Here is an 8,850-nt window from a genome sequence, read left to right as displayed (position 1 = left end):
ATGATTAAAAAAAAAAAAAGAAAAATACTCTTCAGGCATTCAAGTAGAAAAATCAGATTACCTCCCAGGGAGAAAATCACAAGGATTCAGATCTCTCCACAAAAATCTGATGTCAAAAATCAAAGAAGCGATTGCCATTTTGTTCTGTTAGGTTTGAAGAAAGGTGTGAATCCAAAATATTTACCCTGCTCAGTTTTTATGTGTAGAGCTAAAAAGCAGATAAAACCTTAAGGTATTCTATAAACCTTCCTTAAGAAAACTACTTGGAAAAGAGGGCAGGCCATTAAGAAATAAAAATAGAGAATTTAGGAATGCATACATTATGATGAATATTGAATTCGTTCAAATACAGAATTAAGACTGAACATCTGGGAGAATAAGGTGGGCAAATAAGAACTTGTGAATGTTCTAAGAGCCAGTAAGCCAAGAGTAATGCAAGCAGTGGAAACTGGAAGATTGCGATGAAGGTGGGTAGAATTGTACGATGCGCTTAACCTCTATTTCAAAGCTAGGAGACTGTCTGAAATCTGCAGTGAACTCTTCGTGCCTTTCATTTTGCTTCACGTTTATAGGCCTCTTTTAGGAATGTATATCGTGTAGGAAAGAAAGCAACTGCTGGAGATTTGCTTCCGTTTCTTTTTCTTAAATTCAAATAGCACTGAATATTTTTGAATTACTTAAAGCGTACATAGTAGGATTCCAGAACCATACAATCATTTCCGTCTAATCTTTCTGTGCCTTAGTATCCTCAAGTGAGAGACGGGAGTAGAAGTGCTTCTCCCAGGGTAGTCACGAGGACTACTTTATTTACCTGCGAAGCGCTTAGAACCGTGCCTGGCTCACAATTAGTGGTCACAGTTAGGCTGCCATTATTTCAACACTGCACGGATAGGAGGTAAGTGAATCCGGCTTATTGCAGCGTTCTCCTAGCATCTGTCGTGTTTCTCGTTTATGATTTGGCTCGGGGCGGCTCATCCTGGTGGTGACTTGAGGGAACAGTCTTCGATACCGTACGGGGCTTCGGGCTGGTTCGGGTCTACCTGCGCCAGCTCTGCACCTGGGCGACCTTGGCTTAGCCCACACGGATGACTCAATCGGCCAGGCGTCTGGGCGCCTGTCCTCTTCCTCCGCCCAGGCCGCCGACCCCCTGGCTCCCCAGCGGGGCCTCCTCCTGCCACGTGACGCCCCCGCCAGGGGCCCCAGCGCCCTCCTCGCGGACGCGCCGTTCCGGCTCCCGGGCTCCGCCTGTGCGCGGCCTCCTCGGCGCAGCCATCCTCGCGGCTGCCGAGGGCGGCAAAGCCCACGGCATCTGCCATTTGTCATTCAGCCCGTCGGTACCGCCCCGAGCCTTGATTTAGACACGTCTGGGGCGTATTCTGGCCTCACTCTCCTGGCGGACGGACGGACGAACGGACGGGGCGGCTCTCCTCCCAGCCCGGCGGACCGCGGGCCTTGGCGCGCGGGGTGCTTCCCCGGGTCGCCGTCATGGCCGCGGAGGCGGCGCGCCCGAGCTGCCTCGCCTGAGTTCCGGGGGGCTCTTGACCCCGCAGGGTAGGTGGTTGGGGTGCTCGTGGCCCGGCTCGGTGGCGGTGGGGCCCGCTGCGGGCCTGGGGGGCGGCGGGGCGGCGGCATTGCCGCGGAGCGAGGACCGTCCTGGGCTCCGTGCCGCGCTGGGGAGGGTGTGCCGGTGCCGACGCGCCGCGTACGTGACGGGGTCCGGGGCTCCTCGGGACGAAGTGTGAAACTCCGACAAATTGTCACCGGCCAAGCCAAGTTGACTTGAACAAAACATTCTTTCAGCTGGCCGTTTTTAATGCCGCTTTTTGAAGCATTTGTGTATATTTGGTATGCAGTAAATAGACTCGACTTTTGAAACCTGGCACGCTAACCTTGCCAAAAGGCCAAAAAGGAAAAAAAGAAAAGAGAAGAAAAAAGTCTCTTAAAAGTAGTAACGTGACTAAACATGAAACGTCTGCATTCATGTTCATTATGGAAAATGTGATTCGTTTTATCCTTCAATATTACGGACTCTGTCAGATACACCCTTAAAACTGTTTAAGAGTGGGGGCTCCTAAAAATTTACTACATTAGGATAACTGATAATGCAACTTTGGTTATTTAGTCTCAGCATGAAACTTTAAGGACGGTGGTGGGGATTTTTACTTCTTAATAAATATACTTCTGTAATTTTGACTTTTTTCCCCCAACAAACGTGTTACTTTTATGTTTTAGGAAACCAATAAAAATTAAAAATAGAAGCACTCAGCTTAGGTCCTCCTTCTTCCAGGAATCCTTCCCTAACCCCTCCCTCCCCAGGCAGGATCGGAGGCCCCTCCTGTGAGCTTTCTGGGGCCTCACTGAGGTCCGGGTCCCTTATGTCCTCCCCACCCCCCTGTGTATTAACCCATCAGTCTCGCTCGGAGTCCAGTGGATACATAGCACATGGTAAGTGATTAGTTCTGTTTTATGACCGAAGGAAGAGATAAAACGGTCTGATGTTTTAAAGTTTTGGCTCTAAAATTACATAGTGGCATATTTATATACACTCAGATTAAAAAACACTTATTTAAAAGTTAAGGATCTAGAAAAGTTGCCCCTGTCCGATGTCTGTGTTACACATCCTGAACAGTCCCACCTAGGGGTGTTTATCCTCTAGAGCGATGTTTTTCAAAGTTGGAAGCCCATTTTAGTGAGTCGTGAAATCAGTTAAGTGGATAATGATCAGAATTTGTAAAACACGAATTAACAGAGAATAGAAAATAACAGACTATGTCTCAGGTCATGGGGTATTTGCTTCATGAAACAACCCCCCCCCCCCTTCAGTTTTATACACACACAGATGTGTGTCATGATGTAAAACGTCATTCCTTAGTATGAGTCATGGTCAAAAAAGTTTGAAAGCCACTGCCCTAGATAAATTTTCATACATATACACAAGCAGACATGTATGAGGTTTACTATGGTGTTATTTGTAATACTCCAAAGCTGGATGCCTTGTCTATCTGAAGGAGAACGGTAAATTATATTCATAAAATGGAACCTACCCAGAACAGTGGTGAATGAAGTAGTTTTGTGTTTCAACATAAATGTGTCTCAATAATGTTGAGCCAACCAAAAAAAAAAAAAAAAAAGAAAACCAGCAGACAAAAAAAACCTCAGGTTGTTGAAGAGGATATCATTCAGTATTCTATGAGAAATTCAGAACTTGGTGAAATAAAGCTGTTGTTTAGAGATTCATATATAGGCATGAAAAGTAAGGAGTAGTTGTGAATAAATTGATACCCTAAAAGTCAAGCTGGTGGTTTTCTCCTGGGGGGATCAAGGCGGAAGCGGGGAGATTGAGAAGGGACATACTGAGGACTTTTGGATGCTGGACATGCTTTATCTCCTGACCTGGGCAATGGTTACATCAGTGTTTGCTTTTATTACTCTTTGTTAAACGATATATGTAATGTCTATGTATCACAAAGTATCCCCCCAAATCTATTAAAATATGGGTGTTGCGAAATGAAGCCTGAATCCAGGGCTCTAGTCTATTCATATTTCCTAGCTTTTCTTTAAAAAGAGAAAAGTTGTGATCAGGGATAGGTATCTAGGGAGTTTACACAATATCCGTAATGTTTTATTTCATAACTTGTAGGGTGGATATGTCTATGTTCATTGAATTGTTTATATGCTTTTATATTTAATTTTTTTAAATAGAAGAAAAATAAAATTCATAGATAACATTTTGAACATTTGGTGTGTTTGCTTTCCGAAAAGTGACTGTTATGTATTTTTTTATAAAATTGAAATTATATTTTATACAGTAACATAAGCTAAAATCAAGTTCTTTTATGAAAAATTTAAATACTAAAAAGTATATAAAAAACCTAACGGACCTTCACGGACCCTCATCGAGGATTTTTAAATGTTAACATGCTGTCCTGTGCACTTCAACAGTTTCAATTCCTCCGTCACTGTAGGCCACATTCCAAGTGCTCAATAGTTACATATGACTAGTGGCTATTATATTATATTTTACTGTACTATTTTATATTATACTGTATTATATTCTATAACAAAACACTTCCATCACTGCAGCAATTTCTGTTGGAAAACATGGTTCAAGGTGCAAATCCTTTGTTGGTTATGTAAACTGCAGACAATCTTTTCTTTGTGTTTTCGTGTCTTAAGATATTCTCCATTAGGGAAATGTACTTAGAAGTTTTTTCTAAGTGTTAAAGTTTCTGTTCTTTTACACAATTAGTTCTTTAACTTACCTGCCTTGTAGATGTATAGATACGTATTTTTTAAATTTATGTTGTGAGATCAGGACGAATTCATTCTCTTTATTTCTGGGTGGAGTGGCAGTGAACCCCGCACCAGTACCAGCTCTCTCATATACATCTTCCCAGATATGCTTGGGCTCATTTCTGGGCTCTTCACTCTGGTCATGGATTTGTCTCCACGAATACTACACATTTTTTTATTTACTGTTGCTTTCTACGTAGTCTATTTTTCCAATTCTAAGAATTAAAAATTTTTTCGTTAGGATTTTTTTTCCCTTCCCCATGAGTTTTTTAGAAGTATTCTCTAGTTCTAAATGTGGAAGGTTTTGTGAGTTATCCTTTTGTTATTGATATCTAACTTGCACTGTAGTCAGCAAATGAGGGCTCTATGTTACCCATTCTTTGAAATTTGAGAATTGCTTTGTGGCCTCATGGTTAGTTTTTCAACTGCGCCTTGAATGATTGAGAAGAATATGTACTCAGACTTTTGGGGCAAGGTAGGTATAAAAACATAAATACACACACGCGCGCGCGCGCACACACACACGTCTTAGATCAAGCACAAGAATTGTGATGTTCAAATCATTTTAACCTTACTAGTTTTTTGGTTTGTTTGATCTATCAATGACTGAGATAGGTGTAATAAAAAGATCACAGTAAAATAATGAATTTTCTCATTTCTTCTTGTAATTCTGTCACTTTGTAAAAGTTGAAAGTACAGTATATACGAGTTTGGAATTGCTGTATTTTGAAATCTGTAGATTGGACCATTTGTCATTCTACAGTGATGCCCTATGCCTCCCCACCAAATGCCTATTACGTTAAAATCAATTTTTAGAATACTCTAGTTATACCTTTTCAGTTAACATTTGTTTAGAAGATCTCTTTAGCACAGATGAAATCTGATTTTTTTTTTCCTGTTCTGCTCTGACAATCTTTGTCTTTTAATGGAGCTCTCAGTCCAATTAGATAAAGTATAATTAATGATATATTTAGGATTAAAGCTAACATTCTGTTTTATGGTTGTTTTTATTGTTTTCTTTGTGTTTTTTTTTCTCTTTGCCACCTTTTGGATTTTTTCATACTCTGTTTTCTTCCCTTTTAACTAGTATGAAAATGTTTTATTTCTTTTAGTAGTTTAAAAATTTTTAACGTACAACTTAATGTAAAGTTTATTAATTCTACTTGCAAATAATTCAAAAACCTAGGTTGCTTTGACACCAGTTAATTACATGTTCTCATCTGGAGTTTTAAATTTTTTTTTTTTTTTACGTTTACTTATTTTTGAGACCGAGAGAGACAGAGCATGAGCGGGGGAGGGTCACAGAGAGAGGGAGACACAGAATCTGAAACAGGCTCCAGGCTCTGAGCGGTCAGCACAGAGCCCGACACGGGGCTCGAACTCACGGACCGCGAGATCATGACCTGAGCCGAAGTCGGTCGCCCAACCGACTGAGCCACCCAGGCGCCCCTCTCATCTGGAGTTTTAGTTAACACCTTGTTTTTTTTCCTTCTATAAATTCGACATCATGATTTTTTTTCTCTTTATGCATCCTTTGTCATTCCTTCTTGCATCTCACATCTTTCTTTGTCAAATATGTTTCAGAAGCTTGTTTATTGAAGGAATGTTGACAGTGAACTTTATCTGAAAATATCTTTTACACTTTTTTTTTTTTTTTAATTTTTTTCAACGTTTTTAATTTATTTTTGGGACAGAGAGAGACAGAGCATGAACGGGGCATGAACGGGGGAGGGTCAGAGAGAGAGGGAGACACAGAATCGGAAACAGGCTCCAGGCTCCGAGCCATCAGCCCAGAGCCTGACGCGGGGCTCGAACTCGCGGACCGCGAGATCGTGACCTGGCTGAAGTCGGACGCTTAACCGACTGCGCCACCCAGGCACCCCATCTTTTACACTTTTGAATGATGGTTTTGTCTGGTATGCAGTTGCAGGTTGACAGTTTCTTTCTCAGTCTTTTGGAGGTATCATTTCATTGACTTCTGCTTCCAATGTTACCATTAGTTCTAATAACTTATTTGTTGTTAATCTTTGTTTTTGTTTTTTTGTTTTTGTTTTTTTTTTGCCTACTTTAAGATCTTCTCTTTTATCTTGTGGTCTACAGTTTTATGACAGTGTGTCTAGGTGTGGACATTTCGTTTATCCTGGATTGATTGTTTCCTGTCTCTAAGGTTGGGCTTTCATCAGTTCCCGAAAGTTTCATCTTTTTTCTTTCCGTGTAGTTTTCCCTCCATTTTTTTTCCTATTCTTTCTTTCAAGACTCTGCTTACACTTTGGTTAGACTTGCTCAGTCTATCCATTTCTTTTAATCTATCTTTTATGTATATTATATATTTCTTGTTCATGTTGAATTCTAGATAATTTCTTCAGGTCTTTATTTTGACTTTCGTCCAGTTTTGTTTTCTCCAAAATGAGCTATAATTTACGTATAGTAAAAGCACAAAAATAAAGTGTATGGCTTTATGAAATTTACATATGTGTATGCCTGTATGATCACCACTCGGATAAAGATAGAACACATTTTCATCCCTGTAAAAGTTCCCTCCTGTGTCTTCCACACAGTGGAGCCACTCCTCTCCATCAGTCAACTCCTGTCCTGACTTCTATCACTATGAATTATTTTCAGGTGTTCTTGAACTTCATGTAAATGGAATCCTATAATGTTTGTGTGTGTTTCCTTTTGTTCACAGGATATTTTAGACATTTGTCCAGGTTGCATGTATAGGTAATTTTTTGTTGTTGGCTTTATAGCAAAGGGTGGTAAACTATGACCTGTGGGCCAACAACATATTTTGGCATATAAAATTTTATTGAACATAAATATGTCCATGTATCAGGGTTGAGTAGTTAAAACAGAAACCGTATGACTTATGAAGACTAAACTATTTACTGTTTAGCCCTTTGCAGAAAAAGTTTGGTGACCCCTCTTCCACAGTATTGCATTATGCGGGTGGGACTGTAGTTCATTTATCTATTCTTTTGTTGATGACCATTTGATTTGTTTTCAGTTTTTGGTCATTCTAAATCCCATTTCTGCAGATGTTCTTGAAATTGCTGCTGGCAGACATATACTCCTATTTTATGGATATATACCAAAGTGCTAAATTGATGGTTTCAGGGTAAGTTGATTGCATTCCCATGAATATTAATAATGTTGAACTATCTTTTTATATTTATCGGCCATTGAGATTTCTTTTGTGAAGTGCTATTCAAATCTTTTGCCTACTTTTTTTAGTGGGTTATCTTTTGTTCATGATTTTAGTTCTTTATATATTCTGGACGAGAAATCTTTATCAGGTATATGTTTGCAAGCATTTTCTACCTGTCTAAAGTTTGCATACTTATTCTTTTAATTGTTGCCTTTGGATGAGCAGACTTAACTGTTATGAAGTCTGGTGATGTTTCTTGTACCCTTCCCACAGATTTTTTTTTTTTTTTTTTTTTAGGCTCATTTTTGCCTACCCTCAAGGTCCTCACAGTTGGGTCTTTGATTTATCGCCAGTTGATCAGTTGATTTTTGTGTATGGTATGAGATGAGGAATATCAAGGTTTCCCATATGGACATTCAATTGCTCTACGCATTTATTGAAAAACCCTCTCATGGGACACCTGAGTGACTCAGTTGGTTAAGCATCCAACTCTCAATTTCAGCTCAGGTCATGATCCCAGGGATGTGGGATTGAGCCCTGGCTTGTGTTGGGCTCTATGCTGAGCATGGAGCCTGCTTAAGATTCCCCCCACCCCTACCCCCCACCATCCCCTGCTTAATGCTCTGTCTCTCTCTCTCTCTCAACGAAAAACAAAATACCTTTCTTTTTCCATTGACTTGCAGTCATCCCTTTGTTGTAAATGAATGACCATAGGGGTGCCTGGGTGGTTCGATCAGTTGAGTGTCCCACTCTTGATTTTGGCTCTGGTCATGATCTCAGGGTCCCAGCATGGAGTGTGGAGCTTGCTTAAGATTCTCTATTTCCCTCTCCCTCTGCCCCCTCCCCTGCTTCTGTTCTCTCTCCCCAAAAGTAAATTAATTAAATTCAAAAATAAAAAAAAATGAATGATCATACATTTGGATGTGTTTTTGAACTCTGTTCTGTTCTATTTGGACTATATCAGTTCTTCTGTCAGTATCATACTTTCTTAATTATTGTAGTTTGTAGTAAGTCTTGACGTAAAGTAGTGTAAACCCTCCACAATTTTTTTTCTTTTTAAGGATTTTTTGGATATTTAAGTGTTACTCATTTCTCTATAAATTTTGGAATCAGCTTGTCAGCATCTATTTAAAAAAAAAAAAGGCTACCAGACTTTTGACTGGGATTGCATTGCCTCTACAGAATAATTTTAGAAGAATGACATCTTAAGGGAATCTTCCAATATATGAACATGGTATATCTCTCTATTGAATAAGTTTTTCAATTACTCTTAGCATTGTCTTGTTTTTTTAGTGTGAGGGACTTATATATTATTAAACTTAATTTCTAGGCATTTGAGGTTTTTTTGGATGCTGTTGTAAATGGTCTCTTTTTTCAATTTTGTTTCCAGTCCTCTTGCTAGTATCTAGAAA

This window comes from Panthera leo, chromosome B2 (assembly GCF_018350215.1).
Source record: "Panthera leo isolate Ple1 chromosome B2, P.leo_Ple1_pat1.1, whole genome shotgun sequence".
Taxonomy (NCBI): Eukaryota; Metazoa; Chordata; class Mammalia; order Carnivora; family Felidae; genus Panthera; species Panthera leo.
The sequence above is the reverse complement of the archived record's forward strand: the minus strand, read 5'-3'. Positions refer to the sequence as shown.